The sequence below is a fragment of the Ambystoma mexicanum genome, chromosome 12, assembly GCF_040938575.1.
Source record: "Ambystoma mexicanum isolate Mex_15411 chromosome 12, UKY_AmexF1_1, whole genome shotgun sequence".
NCBI classification, from domain to species: domain Eukaryota; kingdom Metazoa; phylum Chordata; class Amphibia; order Caudata; family Ambystomatidae; genus Ambystoma; species Ambystoma mexicanum.
In genome coordinates this window covers 17,582,271-17,595,270 of record NC_090936.1, presented here as the reverse complement: position 1 = coordinate 17,595,270, position 13,000 = coordinate 17,582,271, and the positions used below count along the sequence as shown (strand labels likewise).

General features: G+C 51.7%; 1 long non-coding RNA gene across 1 annotated transcript in view; it reads left to right on the top strand.

Annotated features, from left to right (window-relative positions):
• LOC138513182 (uncharacterized) overlaps positions 1-13,000 on the top strand; it is a 964,728-nt gene that overhangs the window by 431,858 nt on the left and 519,870 nt on the right. The gene's annotated exons all lie outside the window — the stretch shown is intronic.

Sequence of the window (13,000 nt, the reverse complement as noted above, 5' to 3'; positions counted from 1 at the left end):
TACTGACACAGAGTGTTAGCTGGTTTTGGTAACCTCTCAACAGAATGACGTAACAGTCGTAAATATGGGGTGTAGCGAGAGGCTTAGCCAGGGAAGCGTTCATCAATGAACCTGGAGGCCTCTTCTGGAATCGTGAAAAAATACCTGGTTAGAGTGCTCAATTCGTAGCTTAGCGGGGTACAGCATGGAGTATTTAACTCCATGGTCTCTTAGTTTCTTCTTTAATGCCAAGAAGGTCTTGTGCTCCCAATGAACAGCCACTGAAAAATCGGGGTATAGGTGTGTTCTGGCACCTCCCAACAGCAGTTCACCCTTAGTTCTTGCTGCCCTAAGGAGGGCATTGCGGTCTCGGAAGTTCAGGACCCTGGCTATGATGGGGCGTGGATGTGCGCCCTGCTTAGGTTTAGCTGTTAGGGCTCGGTGGACTCTCTCTATCGCGAACTGCGGGGAGAGTTTTGGAGAATCAAGGAGTGTCAAAGCTGGACGGTTGGCTGCGGTACTACTATCTTCAAGGTTGGAATTGAATAGTTCCCCCGACCCTTCCTCCACCTCCACCTCCACCTCCTCACCTGGTTTCGAGGGTAGCTCCAATTCCTTCTCTGGGACCTTTGGGAAGTAGGTTTTTTCTTCTCGTGCAGATATGGCCTGCCTCGGAAAGAAGCCACCGTGACCCCGAGACTGGGGCTCACCGTGACCCCTCTCCGTGACAGCCAACAGGGGAAAAAGCCGTAGCAGAAAAAACCCCTGGCAGGTATGCTGGATGTTGCTGAAGAGCTGCCCCAGAAGTGTCCAAGGAGGTGATGAGACTGCCACGAAGATCCGGAATGAAAGGCACTGAAGGGATCCAAAATCAGCCCAAGTGCAGAGGATACCAGGAAGAAAAATATATATGGAGGAAAAAATGTATATAAAGCCAAAGGGGAGCTCTGGAGGGGAGGATAAATGGAAGGGCAGAGTAAGCCCCCTGTAAGTATAATTGTAGCTAAAAAAATAACATAAAAAAGAGGCCAAGAAGAAAAAGAAAGCAGAGGGGGGAGACCAGGAGAGAATAATCCACTGCAGAATACCAAGCGATGAATGGAGGAGAAAAAACAGGGAAGAACAACGAGCGCAGCGCAACGGAGAAAATACAAATGTTGCAACGCGCCGAGCCGCACCGCCGCTCAATGTAAATAGGAAGCAGCGGGCGGCCATCTTGAAGAACACTAGACCGCTAACCGCACGTACAGACAAACGTGGTGGAGCGGTCTAATGGCGGCCCGACCTCCATCCCTTCCACAACCGCCAACGGCCTACGGCCGTGACAGTATGGCCCCTCCAATAGGCATGTGTCCCGGGTTTGCCTGGATGCAATCAATGGAACCTACGCAGTAGGCGGGGAGTGTGAACATGAGAAGAGGGTTCCCAGGTATCCTCAGATGAAGGGTATCCCTTCCAATGGACCAGATATTCAAGACGACCCCTATAAAGTCGAGAGTCGCGAATCTGGGAGACCTCGTACTCATCTGAGGCTGGGTCAGGTAAGGTCCATAGACTTGGATGTTCCTGTTTCCTGGCGTCAGGGAAATAAGGGCGAAGCAGAGAAGAATGAAATACTGGGTGGATCCTACCCAGTGCCTTAGGGAGCTTGAGCCTGTATGCCACAGGGTTTATCCTAGACTGTATCTCAATGGGGCCTATGAATCGAGGGGAGAGTTTAGAAGGACGTACCCAGCGGGGCAAAAACCTGGTGGATAACATGACTTTAGAACCTTTACCCCTCTCTGGGGCTGGCCTTCGATGTTTATCCGCTTGCTCTTTATAGTGTCGACTAGCTTCGAGGAGACTGTCTCTAGCGGATCTTTGAGCCTCTTGGAGCTGCTCCAGCGTGGATTCGAGGGCTGGGATCTTGGTGTCATTCCAGCAGGTAGGTACAAAGGCTTGTGGATGGTACCCATAGTGCAAAAAAAAGGACTGATACCCAAAGCCGTATGAACAGAATTATTATAAGCAAACTCGGCAGTCGGGAGTAAGTCTATCCAATTGTCCTGTTGCCGGTTGATGAAACACCTTAGGTACTGTTCCAACGTCCCATTTAATCTTTCGGTTTGACCATTAGATTGGGGATGGAAACCAGAGGACAGTGCTCTCTCAATACCCAGCAAACTACAAATAGCAGCCCAAAATTTTGAAGTGTATTGACTCCCTCGATCCGACACAATCTTCTGCGGGAGGCCGTGTAACATAAAGATATCCCTAAGAAATATTTCGGCCATCTCAGAAGCGGAAGGTAGCTTTACTAAAGGGGAAAAGTGAGCAAGTTTCGAGAAAGAATCTACAGTGACCATTATGCAGGTACAACCCTGAGAGACTGGTAGATCTACAATAAAGTCTGTAGATATATGTTTCCAAGGACCAGAAGGGGCTTGATCTTGCTGCAACAACCCCAGGTCTTTGAGTAGGACATTTACTCTGGAGACGCTTTATACAGGACTGTACACACATCTGAGTATCAGCTCTCATAGTGGGCCACGTAAACGATCTCTGTAGCAATTCGAGAGTTCCCCGAACCCCTCGATGGCCTGCAATCTTGGAATCATGACACCACTGAAGGACCCGCTCCTTAAGTGATTTAGTGGGGATGAAAAGTCTTCCGCCTATAAAATACAACCCATCCTTTTCCTCAAAGGGCTGGTCTTTTAAATCTTGAATATGTAAAATCGTGGTGGCTTCACGAACCTCTTGGAGGAAGGACGTCGTCATCGCTAGAATCCGAGTTTGAGGGAACATAAGCTCCCTTTTGAAGGAGGTGTCAACCTCATCTCGACGAGATAGAGCATCTGCGATCTGGTTTTGTGAACCGGGAATAAACGTGATAGAAAAATCAAACTGGGCAAAAAAATGGGCCCATCTAGCCTGCCGAGTATTAAAGCATTCCTGCTGCTTGAGAATTTGCAGATTCTTATGATCGGTCCGTATTAGGAAAGGATGAGTGCTTCCTTGCAGTAAATGCCTCCACTCTTAGCAGGCTAACTTCATCGCAAGGAGCTCTTTCTCTATGACCGAGTAATTTCGTTGGCTGGGACTCAATGTCTTTGAAAAGTAGGCAATCGGATACTCCTGGTCTGGGTTGCCTTGGAGGAGAACAGCACCCACTGCAGCTGACGAGGCGTCCGTCTCCACAATGAAAGGCTGCAATTGATCGGGTTGAAGTAAGATCGGGGCTGAGCAAAATCTATGCTTTAAATCGAGGAAACTGTCATTGGCTTCTTTGGACCAAACAAAGGGTCCTGAAGACCTCTTTAGAAGTGTGGTTATAGGAAGTACGAGTTTGGAAAATTCCGGGAAGAACCTTCGATAGAAATTTGCTAACCCCAGAAATCGCTGGATGTCCTTCACAGAAGTGGCGGCCGGCCAAGAGACAATGGCATCTACCTTCTTGGGGTCCATAATGACACCCTGCTTGGACAGAATGAATCCCAGGTAGGACAGAGAAGATTGGGAGAAAGCGCCTTTTTCAGGCTTGATCAAGAGATGGTTCTGTTGCAACCGGCGTAAGACTTCCTTTACATGGTATTGGTGTTCCTCCTGGCGGCATGAAAAAACCAAAATGTCGTCTAGATAGACCAAAGCCGTTTGGCCCAACAAATCAGAAAATAGCCTGTCCATAAACCGTTGAAAAATTGAGGGAGCATTTACCAGGCCAAATGGCATGACCTGGTACTCGAAAAGGCCAAAGGGTGTGCGGAAAGCAGTCTTCCACTCATCCCCAGCTCTTATGCGAAGCAGGTGGTAAGCATCTCGTAGGTCCAATTTTGTGAAGACTACCGAGCCCTGTACAGCTTCCAGAATCTCGGTAATGATAGGCATTGGGTACCGGTCCTTTATAGTAACTCTGTTTAGACCCCTGTAGTCGATGCAAGGCCTTAGCTCTTTCGTCTCTCTTTTGGGAATAAAAAACAGGGAGGCTCCGGCTGGTGACTTAGACGGACGTATAAGACCGTTGGTCAAGTTGTCGTCCAGATATTTTTGTAGAACAGCCTTTTCGGAAACAGACAAAGGAAACATTCTCCCAAAAGGAACCAAAGCTTGGGGAACTAGGTCTATGGCACAGTCTTCTGGTCTATGCGGGGGAAGCTGATGAGGAACCTGTTCCTGGAAAACCTCAGTGAATTCCGAATAACAACCTGGAATGCAATGGATAGCACTTCCTTCTGTAATAGCCACTGTTCTAACCTTTTCAAAAGAGGTTTCAGGAAGACACACTCTTTTACAATAACTTGAGTGAAAATTCAACATATTGTTAGTCCAATCCACGGTGGGGTTATGTTTACGGAGCCATCCTATCCACAGAATAACCGGAAAATGGGCAGCACGAATAATGTCAAAGGAAACCTTTTCGGTATGTTGTTGGATGGTTACGACTTCTTCAGTGGTGTGAGTAATAAGGCCAGAGCTTAGAGGGGTACCATCAACTCCTTCCACCTTTTGATCTTCTTCTTTCGCTACACGGAGAAGGCCTACCTCATCAGCCCATACAGTATCTAGAAAATTTCCGGCTGCTCCACAATCAGGTAGTGCTTGAGTGTCCACTTCCTTTTTACAGAAGTGAATCTTAATGGCTATAACCATAAGACGAACATCATCCGTCACATGAGAAGAGGTTACTGAGAGGTTGGCATAGGAACAAGCATAAGCCCCTCGATAGTCCGTCCTACCAACTATCGAGGGCGTTCGTTTCCCGACCTCCTAGGGGGCACGTCTGGACAATCTCACAGGAGGTGGGTTCGGAGAAAAGTCTGACGTACCAGCTCCTTGAAAGCGGCGTAATCCTTTAGGACTGGATTGTCACGGGACACCAATGGGGTTGCCCAAGACAGGGCATTTCCCGTCATGTGGGTGATCATGAATCCCACTTTAGTCTGGTCGGTTGAAAATGTATTTGGTCTGAACTTGAAGTGGATGCTGCAGGCGTCCAGGAATTCCTTCACCTTGTATCCCGAGCCATCGAACTTGCCTGGTACCAAGGGCAAAGGGGGATCCAGAGCCTGTTGTTCCCTGGCGGCAACTCTTCGTTTGAGTGCTGCATTGTCAGTCTTTAGGGCTTGGACCTCAGCATTGAGGTTTTGAACGGCGACTATCAGCTCTTGCAGCTGCTGTGGGGTGGTCATGACTACTTCTTGGCGTTGCAAACTGTCAAAGATGGATGGTTGGCTTGCGGTACTACTATCTTCAAGGTTGGAATTGAATAGTTCCCCCGACCCTTCCTCCACCTCCACCTTCTCACCTGGTGTCGAGGGTAGCTCCAACTTCCTTCTCGGGGACCTTTGGGAAGTAGGCTTTTTCTTCTCGTGCAGATATGGTTTGCCTTGGAAAGAAGCCACCGTGACCCCGAGACTGGTGCTCACCGTGACCCCTCTCCGTGACAGCCAACAGGGGAAAAAGCCGTAGCAGAAAAAACCCCTGGCAGGTATGCTGGATGTTGCTGAAGAGCTGCCCCAGAAGTGTCTAAGGAGGTGATGAGACTGGCACGAAGGTCCGGAATGAAAGGCACTGAAGGGATCCAAAATCAGCCCAAGTGCGGAGGATACCAGGAAGAAAAATATATATGGAGGAAAAAATGTATATAAAGCCAAAGGGGAGCTCTGGAGGGGAGGATAAATGGGAGTAAGTCCCCTGTAAGTATAATTGTAGCTAAAAAAATAACATAAAAAAGAGGACAAGAAGAAAAAGAAAGCAGAGGGGGGAGACCAGGAGAGAATAATCCAATGCAGAACACCAAGCGATGAATGGAGGAGAAAAAAACAGGGAAGAACAACAAGCGCAGCGCAACGGAGAAAATACAAACGTTGCAACGCCCCGAGCCGCACCGCCGCTGAATGTAAATAGGAAGCGGCGGGCAGCCATCTTGAAGAACACTAGACCGCTAACCGCACGTACAGAAAAAACGTGGTGGAGCGGTCTAATGGCGGCCCGACCTCCATCCCTACCACAACTGCCAACGGCCTACGGCCGTGACAGATGTAGTCCTCCATCCGCTCATTGATGCCATCTTCAGGACACCGATAATGCGAAGGTTATTTCGCCTCGATCGGGACTCATTCTTCTTCTCGACCTCAAGGACTTGGTTAGAGAGCAAGGAGACCTCCGCATGAAGGGAGCCCAGGTTATCCTCGGTGGCGCTCACGCTTGTCTCGATCTCTGCCAACCGGCCGGCAGTCCTCTCGATGTGGGCCTTGATGGAGGATATGGTGCCATTCATGTCAAGTTTGGAGTGGAGTGTGGCAAAGCCCTCGCGGATGAATTCCATCATGCTTTGGGGGTCAGCAGGGTCAAACAGTGTTGAGTTAGTTGGAACCTGCTCCGGTGCCTCATCAGCCGTACTCGACAGAGTTTTTGCGAACTTGTTGGTGGAGCACTGTTTTTCCCTGTTTCTTTGGCCATAGTGCCGAGAGGGGACTTGAATGGGGTGAAAGGAAGACTTATGGTAACCAAAAGCATTGCAGGAAAGTGGCCCAGTAGGACGCAGAGAGTAGTAAGGAAGTGCTTTGTGCGTTGACAAAGAGGTGACTACCAAGGGCACCAGTAGAATGCAGTATCCACCTCTCTGTAGGATTGGGGATAGCCGGGTATTGCAGGAGGTTGAGCTGACGTGCCTCAGCAGGAGCCTTGGTTTGCATGGTGTGCCCAGGGTGGGGGGCCCAGAGGGTTAAGCAAGAGGCCACCGGGACCCAAGCGCCCACCTCTGCACAGTCTTGGTAGTCCCGGTTGCAAAATGTATCCAATTGGATTCTGGACCACAATGAGGGAGAGGCAAATGGTATTTGAAAGCCCCAATGTACGTGAGGGTCCTGGTGCAGGTATTGTAGGTTGCTGAGGGTTAGGCAAAATGCCCCCAGTTCCACCACCCGGGAGGCAGCTACCTCAGGGACCAGCAGATCAGTTGTTTGGGGAGAGGATGGAGAGCTCCACCCCCACTATTTTGTTGGGCTGTGGGTGTCTGGCCTCTGAATGTCAAATATGAGCAGGGGGGGTCGGGATGCACACTCCCACAACAGTGATCCCCACGCGGCTGCCTCAGGATTAACTGGCGTGTTCCCGGAGAGATATCATATGATTTATGGAGCACATGGCTGGTCTGGGGTGGCGTCGGGATGTGGAGTCGAGCAACGTTTGAGCTGGGGCCCTGCTAAAGTGCCCGCACCTCCCAATGCAGCACATTCACTGTATTTTTAGGAATCCGGGGTCTCATGCCCCCCCCAGGCACGTGTCAGGGATCCAGGATGTCCGAAGTATTGTGTGAAAGTTCGTGGGAAGAGCAGGAGAAGCTGGGCGCGCTCCCGATGTGAGGCGGCAGTGGGAGAAGGAGAATATGTCGCTGCAGGAGGAGCGGTGGGGGGACAAGGGCCCTCCAGACTCACCGTTTTCGCTGGGGGCGAGGGTGTCTCATGGGTGAGCCATGAACCCAGGTTCCAACAGGTCTGGTGCCGCGCAGGGTCTGGATCACAGCATGCCACCCAGGAGGGGTAGCGGAGCAGTCCGCTCCTCACTCAGGGCAGGTTGTTGAGCCCTGGGGTATCCATCAGCATAGGTGTTTAGCGGGTGCCCCCCAGGATATTGTAGTTTTGCATTGTGGCTCCGTCCCCTGGGCTCCCCTCCAAGACTCTTGTGGTGTTTTCTCTGTAGGTCACACAATAGTCTATGTAGTCTTGCGTGAATTGATGGGGGGGGTGTGAAATATTTATTCCCCTCGTACCTTATGGCTGCTGAGGTCTGTATGTTTTTATCTTTCGCTGTCAGGGGAGCACGGCACCAGGACTCCGTTGTTGCGCCGCGTCTCAACCCTGGGTGTTGAAGTCTCGCTGCGGGGGGGCAGCCCACCGCGGATCAGACCCCTCGTATTCCACTGTGGATGCTCTGCAGGGAAGGGGCAGCTCACCGCGGCGGTGGGGTTCGACTTCTCTCCCCGGCGTATGTCCGCCCAAGCCACAGGGAACCCAGCCCGCCACGGGTCCCGCGGACTCCCAGGCGGTGCTGCGTCTCACCCGCAGAACGGAGCACCGACACTCTTGCTCCTCCCTCTGAGGCTCCGCTCCAGGCTGCACCAGTGAGGCTGTCCGTCCTCCGTCGGGTTCCCTCAAGGCTAATGGGCTGTTTGTCAGGATGAAGACCGGGTCGGCTCTCTCCCCACACAACGCCGGGTCTGATGATTTTGGCGCGTAGCTTCTCGGCCGTTGGCGGATGGCCGCGGCTACATGGACCCTCATTCTCTGGGTTCCCGGCACCGTTTCTGCTCAGGATTCGGAACGGGTGGTCCCTGGGTCAGCTGTTGCAGAGTCCTTCTAGTTGGGTTCACTAAGATAGCGCACCTGAACAGGATCATCGATCAAGGAATCCCCCAACCACGGAGCTCGCAGATCAAGTGGCCATTTTGTTCGGCGCACAACAGCGCCCCCCAACCCCAGCACTTTAAGACGAGTAGCAATACCCTTGAGATGGATGGGATGTAGATTTTATTCAGACATTAATAATCCAAACGACTCAGGTAGTTCGCAAAAAAGATGACTGTTTTAATATCAATTATCTAAAACAGGGAGTACAACGGACATCAACAGATGTCGCAGAGCAATTCTCTCTCAATGCATCTTATAAAAAACATAGCTTATATACTAAAACTCTTCATCATTGATGTTAACCTATGTATTTACTAACATAATCCTACTTGGCAAACTACAAAACCTAGTGGCAACTGTGATTGGGTCTATGAGAACATCTAAGTATACGTTCCATACTAGTCTAAGAAAATGAGAGAAAGTGATAGGTTTCTTAACTTCAGGTAGGGCAACTAAGCCCTCCCCTCAAAATGGTCACTACAAATGTCACTAAATATATAACGTCCATTGGTTACACAAACTATAGGACCCTTAATTGCGTGGCCCCCTACAATTCGTTGGCGCTCTAACCTCCGTCAGGACTTTTCCATCTGCGTTAGCAGTATGCAGGCTGGGCTTCCAGGTTCTGGTGAGCTTGTCTTAACCATAGCTTCGCACCAATTAGCATATCATTGATCATCACCTCAGTGGTCTGCTGTCAATTAGGACTTTGAACTTGTCCTTGGGAGGGTTCTTTGCTCTGGAGAATTCAGGGGAGTGAAGGCACGCTCTGCCCTCATGCGTCGGTGTGGTAGTCTTGTTCATCCAATTTCATCCTTCCACGTGACTGAAGACCACAAAATTAAGCCTCTGGTGCATTTAAAATACTATTTTGTAATATTGTCCATGCCTTTTGAACAAGAGTTTTGTTCTTTCAAACGATTTGAATCCAATGTCAGCTCACACCAGCCTGATAAAACCTTGGCTTCCTGGGCTCATCCAGCCTCGCCTTTCTGAGATTCATTTTGTAATTCAATTGTTTTTAACTGCGACACACTGGAAAAGAGGCGTTCTTTCTTTAGTCCAGCTCTGCTTTAATATGTAGTGGAAACATCCATCCTTTACTCGTTCATATACATATATATGTACACGTTGGCACTTGCCGCAATCTATTCTCTACAAAACTAGCCTCAAGAATACTTCATCTGCTTGCGTTTCTTTGCATCTGTACACATGTAAAAATACTTGATATCTTCATCAGTTCTGTAGCATAAGCTTCTTCACCTTGATCCCAAGATGTTACTTATCATTGACACTTTCTTGATCCCTTATAGAATGCCTTCATTCTCTTGTCTCTGCATCTTCTATGTACGTCAGCTCGACTCTGCGTGACGTCACCATTCGTCTTTGCCATTCATTCTCTCTGCTTCTTCTGGAATTTCATTTAAATGGCCATAATACTTCCAGGGTTCTCCTAGGTACAGGTATTCTCACTGGCACGGCACGTGTCTCACACTCTGGTTCCCAACATAAAGGCAATATGGACATAGTGGTTGAGGTGGGGATTCTTGGCTCCTCCCCTACAAAAGCTATTGCTCTTGATAAAGGATGTTTTGTAAAATTACTCTGTGTATATAATGTGATGAAAGGTCTTCCATAATGACACAATGGAGCACAGCATGTGAAGTCTTTATTCATGACAGCAGCCGTGGCACTGCACAAGGAAGGAATGGCCAATTGACCTGAGGCAGCAAGACTGGTAGTGAGCAATGCAGGAGTATTAACGGAGTAGAGGAGAAGACGCATGCTGAGAGACCAAGGAAAACTTGTATGCCAACCACGTGAGGCGCACTACGCCAATGTCAGGCACATAAACACCCATTATTGAAGATAAGAACACTCACTCCACAGAAAAATCAGTATCAGTTTTGTTTCTGATCTGTCTTTCGTAGTAGTAACCAATCACTGATCTCTGCGTCATACTGACCACAGCCAATGACTGCCCTCTACCTAAGCCCCGCCTCTGGCAGCCATCTTCAGATTTTTACCGCACGTTCAAGTGTTGGGATCCTCGTGCTATTGCTCTCGAGCGTTGGTGCTATTTTTTCACGTTTTTTCTCAAAAAACTTCTATTTTTCGGTCAAAAGAGCCTCAAGCTCCACCGTTTCTTCATCCGATCAACGGGGACCCGTGTCGGATTTGTCTACGCCCCTCAAGGGTGAAGATTTCATCGAGCCACGCTTTTGGAGGACTCCAGAAGTTTCTCAGGCCCATCTCGGACATGGCCCAGGAGAAGGGAAGCTTGACGCTCGGAAAGCTGTTCAGGGTCTGCCCTGGATGCCAGCTTCAGAATGTCTTTACTGCCTACATGAGGACAAGACGCACGTGGAGAAGGACTGTGCCTTTTGCAGCAATATGTCAGAGCGGACCATGAAGGACCGCCATCAACGTCTCGCCAACTGGCTGGAAGGGAAGAGCCGGTCAGGCGAGAAGAAGAAGTCCGAGCGGTCTTCTAAGACCTTTGAGGACACCCCAGCGACGGGGGTCCAACACAAGGCCAAGCACCGCGAGTCCGCTGGCACCGGGAGCGCCGAACGGTCGGGCTCTACGGGTGCCAGGCAGGGCGCATCCTCCCCGGGGCCATCAACCACGAGCCAACGCTCTGGTTCGGGTAAGAGGAAGGCCGAGCACCCGGCGAAGCTCCTGGAGAGACCCCGGTCGAGCTCGAAGGCCCCATCGGAGGGGGAGCGAGGCAGTGACCCTCCCTCCAAGGAGAAGGCGGTGAGCGCACCTAAGGTGGTGAAAGCCTTAATTCATCCAGCCAAGGCCTCTATCGAGACAGTCGCGGTGGCCCTGGCTCAGCCTGTGGAGGCTACACCAGTGGTGGCGACCTCGGGGCTCAGAGTCTCCCTGCCACCGCAGAGGGAGTCCTCTTTTATGGCCATCGACAGGACCCCGTGAAACCTCTGACGGAGAAGAAAAAGGGGGGGCAGGAGGTCGTTGTGGATTCGGCCTCAACCTCTGAGGAAGAGCTGATCGAAGTCTTAAGCCACGGCGTTGGCATGGAAGAAGACCAGCCCGTCGGGAGGGACCCCGACGTAGGAGACGACGATAACGTCGAGGGTGCCGACGGGGCCCCTGACCGCCCGTCGGACTCCCCTCAACCAGTGCCGCAAGACAACTCGGTGGCCATTTTGTTGGCTATACAGTCCTTATGCTCGGAGATAAGGTCGAGACTGCCGTTACCACCAGCAGAGGAACCGCTCCCGATGGGGGACCCGGAGCCAGGCCCTTCTGGGAGCCCTCCCCCTAAGAGAAGAAGGATTCATCCTCCACCTCCTCTTCAGCCATCGCGCCCTGTTCAGCCCTCCTCCCCGTCCACGACTCGTGGGGATGATACGGGGACTGACACGGCCGCAACGGGTACGGATGACGAGGTTTACGACGAGGATCTGCCGTCGTCACCTTCCACCCGGGCTTCCCCGCCCAACGAGATTGGATCGTTTCACTCCATGATCGCCAGGGCATCCGAGCTTTTCCAGCTATGCCCGGAAGAGAAGAAGAAGGAAGGTTTCCTTTATCAACGGCGCAAGGCCAAGAGGAAGACGGTCCTCTCTGTACCTCTACTGGACGATATTTGGGATGAGGGCCTCGCCCTCCTCAAGAACCCATCCACGACGCCGGCTAGAAGGGATCGGTACGAGAAGAAGTACTGGGTCCCGGATGCGGCCCCCTTGTGCCTTCGGGCACAGCCGACCCCGGACCCGGTCGTCTCCGTGGCGGCCAGGAAGAAAGCAGGGGGGAGCGGCCTCTACGTCGACCTCCCTGCCGGACGGCGAGGGAAAGAAATTAGATACGATGGGACGCAGAGTCATCTCGTCTGCAGCGACGACGATTAAGGCGCCCAACGTCTTGGCTATCGTAGCCCGCTACGACAGGGAGTTGTGGTACAAACTGGCCTCCCTGCTGGACTTCCTACCGGACGACAAGAGGGCGGAAGCCCTAGAGATCTTGTAGGAAGGAGAGGTGGCGTCGGACATCGCTGACACTGGATTTCGCCAGTTGGGCAACGGCGTGTGCCTTAGGCGGCGTGAATGGCTCAAGGCTACTGACTTCCGTCAGGACGTGCAGACCAGAGTCTTGGACATGCTTTTTGACGGAAACAACCTGTTTGGGAAAACAGTGGACGATTCCCTTCAAGCCATCAAGGCAGACACGGAGACGGCCCGGGCTCTTGGGGTTCTCCAGCAACGGCGGCCGCCCTTTCGGAGCGGCGGAGGCAAACAGGGTGCCTCCAAAGGTTCCGGTGGCGGATTTTCCACCTACCGTCAAGCGACCCGTTCGTCGTCGCAGGAAGCTTACAGGGGACGAGGCAAGTCAGGCGGACCCCGCCGTCGTCGCCAAGGAGGGCAAGGCGGCAAAGCCTCGTCGAAGCAGGACTGAACCGGCCATGGGGTCGGGCCCCCACCGAAGCACCCCGGTGGGAGGCCAGCTGCCGAGCTTCGTCAGCGTGTGGGAGTCCATCTCCACTGACCGTTGGGTGCTGGACGCCCTAGCTCAGGGTCATGCGCTCGAGTTTTCTAAAGAGGTGCCCGCGCATCCCCCCTGTGGCCAGGAAAGAACATCACGTCCCTCAACTTCTCTTGGAG